Here is an 11,446-nt window from a genome sequence, read left to right on the forward strand (position 1 = left end):
ACAACACCTTTATCATAACAATTCCGGATGAAAGTGTTGTAGCTAAAATCCTTAATCAGGTTCCTTGGGCAGTCATGAAACAAAATTTCTCGGTTAAAAGGTGGCCTCCTGAGCTAGCGTTAGAGGAAATAAATATGGAAAGTTGGTCCCATTTGTAAAGTATGAAGAACTTACTGTATCTTGCAGTAGAAGGAAGAAAGAGATAGAGAGAAGTAGAGATTTATAGAGAGAAAGAATATACTGTTTTATTAACCAGTACCTTAACAATAGTTACACACACTAGTTATATATCAGATTTAGTAGCTTACTAACTAAGCTACATACTCAACTCACAATCTATTGACATTTGTCACTCTATCTAACCATTGAATCATAAGCTCATAACAAACCCATATTATTGTTAACATCCTCCCGCAATCTCAGGATGGGAATTTCCGAGACGGAGATTGTAGCAATGAGTGTGAAACAAAGAAGTCGACAAGCCTTTGGTGAGAATATCTGCAAACTGAGCATTAGAAGTAACAAACTGAACCTGGAGTAGCTTCTTAGCGACCCGTTCACGAACAAAATGAACATCAATGTCAATATGCTTCGTCCTTTGATGCATAACAGGATTATAAGCAAGTGCAATGGCAGAAAGATTATCACAATACAAGATAGCAGGAGAAGGCACAGAAACATTCATAAATTGTAATAACTGCTTGATCCAATCCATCTCAGCTGCAGTAGAAGATAAAGCCCTGTATTCGGCCTCAGTAGAGGATCGAGAAATTGTATTTTGCTTCTTAGAATACCAAGAAATAGGATTAGATCCCAAATAGACAACCAATCCCGTTGTAGACCTCCTATCATTGGGATCCCCGGCCCAGTCAGCATCACTATAAGCATAGAAGGTCAAATCCCCTGTACTAAACTGAATACCATAGTCCTGTGTCCCCCGCAGGTATCTGAGGATTCTTTTGACAGCAACAAAGTGGGACTCCATGGGACAGTGCATGAATTGACAAACTTGATGGACAGAGAAGGCAATGTCAGGCCGTGTGAATGTCAAATACTGAAGTGCACCAACAATGCTTCTATACAAAGCAGGATTGTTAAACGGTTTACCATCATCCTTTAACAGTCTATTGTAAGCTAGACAATGAGTGGTACAAGACTTGGATTGTAGCATATTAGTTTTGATCAACAAGTCTGAGACATACTTAGATTGAGAGAGGAACAAACCGTGGGATTGTTGTGTAATTTGAATACCAAGGAAATAATGAAGAGGCCCCAAGTCCTTGATGTCAAACTCAGAATGTAAAGCTCCAATAACCTCAGTAATGGCATCTGTAGCACTGCCTGTAATGATAATGTCGTCGACATACAATAAAAGAATGACAACAGACTGCCCAACATGTTTCACAAAGAGGGAAGAATCTGAGTATGTAGTAAGAAATCCCAGAGATGGTAAAAACATTGTGAATCTCTCATTCCAAGCCCTTGGGGCTTGTTTTAGACCATATAAGGACTTGTGTAATCTACACACATGCGTGGAATAATGAGGATCCAAAAAACCAGGGGGCTGAGACATGTATACTTCCTCTTGTAATATGCCATGAAGAAAGGCATTCTTTACATCTAGTTGTCTAAGTGACCAACCAAAATGAGCAGCAAGAGCTAAGACTAACCGGACCGTAGTTGGTTTAACCACAGGGCTGAAGGTTTCTCCATAATCAACACCTTCCTCTTGATTAAATCCTTTAGCAACTAGTCTTGCTTTATACCGAGAAATGGTGCCATCAGCATTTTTTTTAATCTTATAAACCCACTTACACCCTACAAGATTTTTATGTGGAGGAAGAGGAACAAGAGACCAAGTACCCTGAGAATGAAGAGCTGAAAGTTCCTCTTTCATGGCAGATAACCACACAGAAGATTTCAAGGCTGACTTATATGTTGCAGGCTCGGTTTGAGATAAATCCACTAACTGATCATCTTGAAGAACAGAGAGAAAGACCTTTTTCTTAGATATCCCACTCTTAGATCGAGTCAGCATTGAATGTGTATTGAGTGGAGGAATTGGTAAGACAACCTGTAAACTGTCAGGAGAAAAACCAATAGGATCTTCAGATTGCTCATACGAAGGCTGAGAAGTACTTGCAGGAGCCACAGGGGTAGGAGAGGATAATGATGGAGAAGAACTTGCTGATATGGTTGGGGTTGCAGTAATGAGTTGTGGACTGGAACTGTGAGCATCATTGGGAGCTGAAAAATGAGTATCATTTGGCATAAAAGTATGACCAGGGACTATAGTATTCTGATTAGTGACATACATATTTGGAAACTGTGATATGACAAAAGATGGAAGAGACTTGGAACACACAGGAACTGGACACTTTGAACTCAAACTGGTATATGGAAATTCAGTTTCATCGAATATAACATGTCTGGAAACATATATCCTTTTATGAGACACCTCATAACAAATAAACCCTTTATACTTAGAAGCATAACCCAAAAATATGCACTTGGTGGTCCTAGGTTGAAGTTTGGTACTATTATAGGGTCTGAGTAATGGAAAACATGAGCACCCAAAAATTCGGAGATGATTGATATCAGGAATAGAATGAAACAACAATTCAAATGGTGATTTGTTGTTTAAGGTGGAGGTAGGCATTCTATTAATAAGATAGACAGCCACTTGACAAGCAAAAGACCAAAACTGTGGAGGTAATGAAGCAGTTTGTAAAAGGGTGATAGAGGTTTCAATGATATGTCTATGTTTTCTTTCGGCTAGCCCATTTTGTTCCGGGGTATGAGGGCAAGATATTTGATGGTTGATTCCTTTATCAAGAAGAAAGGTTTGAAGTGTTTTGCTAATATATTCCCCTCCCCCATCACTTTGTAAAGTTTTAATGGTAGTGGTAAAGTGATTCAAAACAAAGTTATAGAAACCAACAAAGACAGAACAAACATCACTTTTATTGCTTAGAGGAAAAATCCAACAGTATCGAGTGCATTCATCAATGAATGTCACATAGTATCTGAAACTGTCAACAGAAATACAAGGAGAGGGACCCCAGACATCAGTATGTACAACTTCAAATGGGGTAACAGATTTGGACACAGAAGCAACAAAGGGCAGTTTACAAAATTTTCCTTCCAGACAAGTAGAGCAAATCACAGGGTTTGAATCAAATGCAACAGACACTTGACATTGTTTTAAAATGGAAGACACTACAGAATTTGATGGATGCCCTAATCTACTATGCCAAAGTGCAGAAGATACTTGGTGGCCAAGAAATGCCACTTGAGATCGAGGTGATGAAGCACGTCCAGGAAATGGAATTGGATACAACCCATCACTGCAAAGCCCCTTGAACATTATCCTCCCTGTGGCCTTGTCCTGAATCCAAAAACAGAAAGCATCATATATCAACCAGCAATTATTGTCCAGACACAATCGATGTACAGACAATAAATTCTGTGTTAACCGAGGAACATATAGGACAGAATGTAATTGCAATGGTTTAATTGGAGTTGGAATATGGGAAGAACCAATATGTGAAATAGATAAACCTGCACCACTAGCTGTTTGAATTGTCTCAGTAGACGAATAGGGAGTAGCCAATGAAAGATTATTCAGATCAGCAGTCATATGTGATGTAGCCCCCGAATTAGTAAGCCAGAACTGTTGAGGAGATGCGCTGGGAACAACAGAATTAGAGACAGTGTTGACATGCATAGCAGTAGGCGGAGAGTTCTGAACATTGGAGTTCCTGTAAAGACAAAACTGTGCACTATGATTCTTTTTACCACAGATTTGACAACCTTGAACCGCAGCAGTATCAGAATTCCTGAATCGGCAAGTATCAGCCAAATGCCCATATTTACCACAAATTTGACAATTAGTGGGAAACTGGCCTTGCTAAGATGATGGTGAATTCCCAAGAATACCAGGGGCATTATTGATGTAACCAGATTTGTTATTCCCAAACCGAGGATAGGAATTGTTGTAAAATTTCCCTCTGCCTTTGTTCTTGTGAAAATTTGGCTTATAACCAAAGGCATTAAAGAACCCAGATTGAGAGCCATAAGGATTAGACTGTCGGTCATAGCTTGAATTCTGAGAATCATGACCACTGTTCTTGGCAACCATTGCAGTTAAGAATGGAGTGACAGCCACATTTTCAATCATTGCTTCCTCAGCAAGTAACTGAGAGCGAAGATCCTTCATTGAAATAACATGTTCCCTTCCACGAATTATAGACCTCAACGTATTATACTCAGAAGAAAGACCATTCAAAGTTAAGATCACAATATCATCATCCGCAAATGTGACTCCGGCAGCAGAAAGATAATCACGAGCCTCTTTAATTCTTTGTAAATATTGAGAAATGGAATCAGTACCTTTCTTGATGTTTTGTAATGCAGATTTCATTTGAAAAATTGTTGTCCGAGTAACAATGGAAAATTGCTCCTTGAGACGAACCCATAAGTCACGAGCACTGGTACTTCCAATGGCACAAGAAACGGCGGATGGAGACAAAGTGGCAGTGATCAACTGCATGAGTGCCCTATCATGCATCTTCCAAATCTTGAAAGTATCAGTCTCAGCACGAAGAGAAGAATCAGTTGAACCCCCAGATACAGTGGAATCAAACCGTGAGGGGCAAGGGTTGATGCCATCGACAAATCCCATTATGCCATGACCTTCCAAAAGTAATTCCATCTGGAAATTCCACACAAGATAGTTAGAATCATCCAGTTTGACAGTCACTGATGAAGACACTGTCGATATAAGAGAGGAAATAGGAGATTGAAGGATCTGAAGTTGTGCAGCCGTCACCATAGCTTCAAATCAGAGAGAAAACCCAGATGCAAATTCGCAGAGGAATTAACACAAACACCTGGAGTGCACAAGAAGATGCGCAAGAAATCAAGAAATACAGAGAGATGAAGACCCCAAGAAACGTGAGAAAGAGGAGCAGATCACAGATAGAGAGCGGAAGCAGAGAAATCCAAGATCGAATAACCGTCAAGCATGAAGCATTGCGGCGAATGATACCATGTAAAGTATGAAGAACTTATTGTATCTTGCAGTAGAAGGAAGAAAGAGATAGAGAGAAGTAGAGATTTATAGAGAGAAAGAATATACTGTTTTATTAACCAGTACCTTAACAATAGTTACACACACTAGTTATATATCAGATTTAGTAGCTTACTAACTAAGCTACATACTCAACTCACAATCTATTGACATTTGTCACTCTATCTAACCATTGAATCATAAGCTCATAACAAACCCATATTATTGTTAACACCATTTTGGGTGCAGATCAGTGGGGTGCCACTGTATTTGACTTCTGAAGCGAATGTAAGGCATCTTGCTCAAGAAATAGGTGAGTTTGTGGAATTCGAAGATCCATCCAAGGCGAGAGGCTTCCTCCGTGCTAGAATCATTATTAACACCCGAAATCCTTTAACCACGAGCTGCTGGCTACCAAGGGAAAACAACAAGGATACTTGGGTTAAATTTAGATATGAAAAGTTGCAGGACTTCTATTATCGTTATGGGAGAATAGGTCATACGACAATGAATGTACGTTTAAACCGACAAAGAGAGGAGCTGCAGGATATGGAGAGTGGACCAAAACCGGACCAGTTCAGGACGAGGTGGTTCTTCCCAGAGCTTTAACTGTGAGTATGGGGGAGAGAAGGGTTGCTACTACTCAAGAGAATGCTACTAATCAAGTAATGAGGGTGGATACAGAATTATCGGTTGGTCAACTGCCAGGCACTGACCAAGATCAAAATAGGGGTTCGATAATGTTATCCTACACTCAAGTAGGAAGACAGGGAAGAGATAAAGAGAAAGAAGGAAATGGTTGCAGGTTAGAAAGGGACTCAGACCAACCTAGTTTGGAATTGCTTGACTCCCCACGAAAGAAAGTTAGGAATACAACGAGTGGTGTGGAGAAAAGAGGAAGGGTTGTTGAGCATCTCCGCAGAATAAGTATAAGGCCATCTCCAACCGAAGGGTCCAGAGGGTCAGAGGGCCGAAAATAGCCCTAAAACCGTCTCCAACCGAGGGCTAGGTCAGAGGGCTCGGGAATCTGGGAGGGCCCCACGGGATCGGAGTGGGCTGGAGGGCTGGAGGGCTGGCTGGCTATTTTTTTTTTAATGTTTTCCTATTGCTGTCGGTTATAAGCATTAAAGAAGGATTCTCTAATACTGTCGGTTATAACCGACAGTAATAGTTATTCAAAGGCAAATTTTTTTTTTAATTACTATTAGTGTTGGTTATAACCGACACTAATAGTTTGAATTTTTTTGAATATAACGGCTACTAGCCGTTCTATTAACTTTTTTATTTTTTTTATATGAATTTAAACTTCTTTTTTTTCCTTTTTCTTCCTTTTCATATGAATCAAATTTTGTTTCATATTTTTTTCAATTCTATTTTACAAAATTTGTTTCAATTTTTTTTTAAATTCTATTTTTTTCCTATAACTTCTATTTTACAAAATTTGATTCATATTTTTTTTCATATAACTTCTATTTTACAAAATTTGTCATATTTTTTTTCATATAACTTCTATTTTACAAAATTTGTCATATTTTTTTTAAATTCCATTTTTTTCCTATAACTTCTATTTCACAAAATTTGTTTCATATTTTTTTTCAATTCCATTTTTTTCCTATAACTTCCTAGGCCATTTATACAACATTAAATTAAATTAAGTAACATGAAACAACATTAAACAATATGAAACAACATTAAATAACATTAACCAACATACAAATTATACAACATAAAAAAACATTTAACAACATGAAGTCACTTAGCCGTTAGATTTGAATTTAAATTGTAGTTTTTAAATAATAAATTATGTTTGGCCCTCGGTTGGAGACGGTTTTTTGTGACAGGGCTAAAACGAGCCCTCTGGCCCTCGGTTGGAGACAGAGGCAAATATGGCCATGTACTGTTCATTAAAATATTAATATCTTGGAGAATCTTGGAGGGCCAGAGGGTTAAAACGAGCCATCTGGCCAGCCATCGGTTAAAGATGGCCTAAGGGTCCGTTTGGTACGCAGACGGGACGGAACGGAACGGGACGGGACGGGACGGGACAAAACGGAACAGGACGGGACAGGACATAATGGATGATGTAAATATTGAAAAAGATAAGGAGAAATTTTGTCATAAAATGTTATAAATTTGTGTTCCACGGATGTGGAACGGGTCGTTCCAGGGGGAAGAGGTGGAACGAAAAATCAGCCAAATTTCGTCCCATGGGACAACCCGTTCTACAGTTTTTAGGCGCACCAAACGTGGGACGGAACGGCTCGTTCCGTTCCGTCCCACGTACCAAACGGTACCTAAGAGAACGTTGTTTGATGGTAGAACGAACGTTACAAGCCGAGGAGGATCTTCAGGAAGTGCCAGTTGAATACCAAGAAATGTAGGATTATATGGAGGAAGTCTCAGAGAGGGAAAGGAGGGCAATGACGGCAAGAAGAACGGGAAATTCTTCCCAAGGTGGTGGCGGCTAGCCTTCAACAGCCGCACGCTCACCATGACGTACCTATTTTGGAACTACTGTGGTCTAGGGTCGGACACGATAGTTCATGCCCTATTTGAGCTTATAAAAAAAAAAGACCCTCTATGATCTTTCTCTCTGAAACCAAAATGAAAGATAATAGAATAGATGGTGTTAGGTGTCCAATATGATACTCGGGGGAAGGGGGGGGCTTCAATGTTTCTCCAATTGGGAAAGCTGATGGATTAAGTTTATGGTGGGATGATTTATTGAAAGTTGAGGTATCTTATTCTTCTAAAAACGTTATTGATGCTATCGCTAGAGAAGTGGGAGCACGAAATTGGGTGCTGGTAACAGGGGTATATGGAACTTCGTACCAAGATGAGAAAGAGGAATTTTGGGGGTGGATGAACTCTCATTTTAGGTCCACATCTATTATGTGGCTCTGCGGAGGTGACTTTAATGAATTCATATGGGATTCGGAGAAATCGGGTAGGACTCAGGTTTTGTATAATCGCCCTAACTACCTGGCGTAGTTTATGAATTGCACGGAGCTTATGGATTTGGACTACAATGGACTGGCATTCACCTGGCGAGGTACTAGAAATGGGGTGTTGGTGGAAGAGAGGCTAGACTGTGGTCTCTCCAATGGTCTTTGGCAAGAGTTCTGGCTGAATACTACTGTCACACATGGTACGATATTGGGCTCGAACCATTATCCAATCATTATTCAGTGTGACCCTGGGATGAAAAGAGGAAGAAAGTTATTTCAGTTCGAAGCATTCTGGTCCAAGGAAGATGACTGTAGAGAGCTGATGCGTTCTTGCTGGCAGAGGCATAATGATGGGGATGCGAATGGGAATTGGCATAAGAAACTTAACGATTGTCGCTCAAAGCTTATTCAGTGGAGTCGAAAGAAATTTAAATGAGAAGAGGGTAAATTGATGACCTATTATGCCAACTAGGAGAATTACAAAGCAAAATGTTGAAGAAATTAAGGAGATTTCAAAAAAGGTGGATAAATTAAGCGCACAAGAAAAGAGTTTTTTGCAACAGCAGTCACGCGTTAAATGGCTCCAAGAAGAAGATGCGAACACATCTTTTTTCCAATTATCAACTCTACGCAGTTGCACCTACGTCGCGCAAAGTTGTTTTGCGCGACACCAGACTTAGTCGCGCAAAGTGTCGTCGCACAAAGGTCATTTGCGCGACATTTTGTGTTTTGCGTCTCGCAAACATACTTTGAGCGACAAAATTTGCTTCGTCGCGCAAACATGTTTTTCTACTAATGATACCAGATTTTTATACTACATTAGTGTATCATCTGATGTAGCAAGTGATATGTACATGTCAATTAATGAGCTCATCCCCGACCAACCCCACCACTTGCAATCGACCGTCTAATCTCTCTCTTACCTACCTTTTTTGGTTTGATTTTGCTTGCATAAATTTGAAGCAGAAACTAAGGTCTGGTGGTATTTTTCTTCCTTTGTAAGTGAGATGTCTTAAGTTTGAATCTCGCGGATGACGAATTTGATACCAAATTATGTTGTCCCTTATGGAGCTTAACAGAATTCACCCTCCCCTTAGTGTAAAATATAAGAAAAACTAATGAAAATAATTTTCAAAATTTTAGAATTTAACCAAAAACCATTTAATAACTTTATTTAATGACAAGGACAAGAGAAATGAAAAATAAACAAAAAAATTACCTAACAAAAAGCGCGTGCATGATGTGTACGAGTTACTGTAACAGATCGACTAGTAACCGTATGCGACGAAGAATTATTAGACTCCGTATTATATCCAATTCCCAGACAAAAATCCATCCCACGCACACCTCGACCACCGCTTCCACTCCCTCTACGTTTCCTTCCACCTTCAGAATCCATATAATATGATCATGTGAAATTCGTGAAACCTTCTTCAAATATCTAGTTAAAGTTACTATCCTTATCTTGCAAACGAATCTTAGGATAGAAATTTTAACAAGGGAAACTAATGAAGAGATACATAGAAAATTAAGTAATTGGTATAAAAAGTTAAGAAATTGAAGAGATACAGAGAAAATTTGATGAGTATCGAAGAAAATTAGGAGAAGAAAATCTGTTTGGAAGGTGAGAATGTGCCAAGAATATTCAAGAAGAGGAGAGAGAAGAATGTAGTATTGTTAATAAACAGTGTAGTAATGTTAAGTTTCATAAACAGTGTAGTAAGTAGTGTACAAAGTTTCATAAACAGTTTGTGTGAGGACACGTGGATCCGCGTGTCAGATTTTTTTTTTAAGTTTTTTTTAATATTCAAAATGTAGAAAGTTTCATAAACGGTTTGTGTGAGAACGCGTAGGTTCACGTGTCAGATTTTTTTTTTAATATTCAAATTGTAAAAAGTTTTATAAACCGTTTGTGTGAGGACGCGTGAGTCCACGTGTCAGATTTTTTTTTAAAGTTTTTTTTAATATTCAAATTATGTCTTTTTCATTAAAATTTAAGTTCTTTTTATCATTTTTATTAAAATTTAAAGGTTTTTTTTAATTAAAATTTAAGTCTTTTTAATTAAATAAATTATAGCATGGTTTCTTATTAAAATAAATTTAGGCTAAGCTCTTTTCATAAAAGTTCTCAAAAATATATTATTGTACTAAAAATAAAAAAAAGAAGATATATAGAGGGAATGCGAAACCTTAAAATCATCATTGAAGACTCCTCCATCAACTTCCACCCCTTCGAAAAGCTAGTTCCAGAAATCCCAAACCCACTCCATCATCAACTCCAAAGCATTTATGGTGCAGCAGAAAGAAAGAGAGGAGAAAGGGGGAAAAGAGAGAGATAGAGAGTTAAAAAAAGGAAGGGTTTTGCCGGTGGTGGAGTGGGGTGGCCGATGGGGTAGGTTAGGGCGTAGGATTTTTCGGCTGACGATTTTAGCTAGGTTACTCGATCAGAAATTCTTAGACAGGTCATTTGTCCTTTAATGTTCGCATGATAGTAGTTAAGATATACATACATACATACATATATATATATATTATATCAATTATGTTCCTCTCAAATTCATTCAGGTCTGATAATGTTATACAAAAAAAAATATTGTGGAACGTCAAGCGATGTGACGAGTTAAGAGTCGACGAAACTGTAGTCTCTAACCAAACCAATCGTTTAATAATTTCGATTTTGAATGGTACTTGGTAATCACTAATTAGAGCATCTCCAATGAAAATTTTAAAATGCATTCGAATGGGGATTTCAAATTTGCTGGTTGTGTTGTTACCCACATATATCCAAGGAGGTTTTTCTCTACGGGGGCATATATATTGATCTTAAGCAATTAATTGGATCCATCCAAAATCCCATGTAGCACAAGCGTGCGAAGAACTATACGGATGAGGGCCCCATAAAGAAAAAATGGTGTCCTCCGTGGTTGACCGGTAAATCCTAGGCTATAAAACCCAGCGTATTAGCCTGCAGAGCTCTAAAACCGTGGTTTTCACTGAAATGGCAAATCGTGATTAGAGAAACAAGTTTTATAAATTTATATATAGAAGTATATATGGCCATACAACGGTACAAATTTTATCCGAAGATTTCATTTCATATGTTATATATATTTATATATAGAGAGAGGCCATATATACTTCTAATGGTATGCTTTTGGTTAATTATACTTGGAGCACAGTGCCATTCTCGGAGGAAACTACCTCTGCTACACCTTTCTCAACCCATTTAATCAAGTGTATGTCATGAACAGATTATCACTTTGATCCAAAAGGAACTATAAATGGGTATCAAATAAATTGAACCCATAGTCATTTCAACTTTTATACCGAAGCAGTCATTTCAACTTTTGTATAGATAACAAATAAAAACAAGCATCTGCATAATACTAGTCTTGAAAAACAGGGCTAATATATGATAGGTAATTGA

The sequence above is a fragment of the Malus domestica genome, chromosome 11 (genome assembly GCF_042453785.1).
Source record: "Malus domestica chromosome 11, GDT2T_hap1".
Classification (NCBI taxonomy): Eukaryota; Viridiplantae; Streptophyta; class Magnoliopsida; order Rosales; family Rosaceae; genus Malus; species Malus domestica.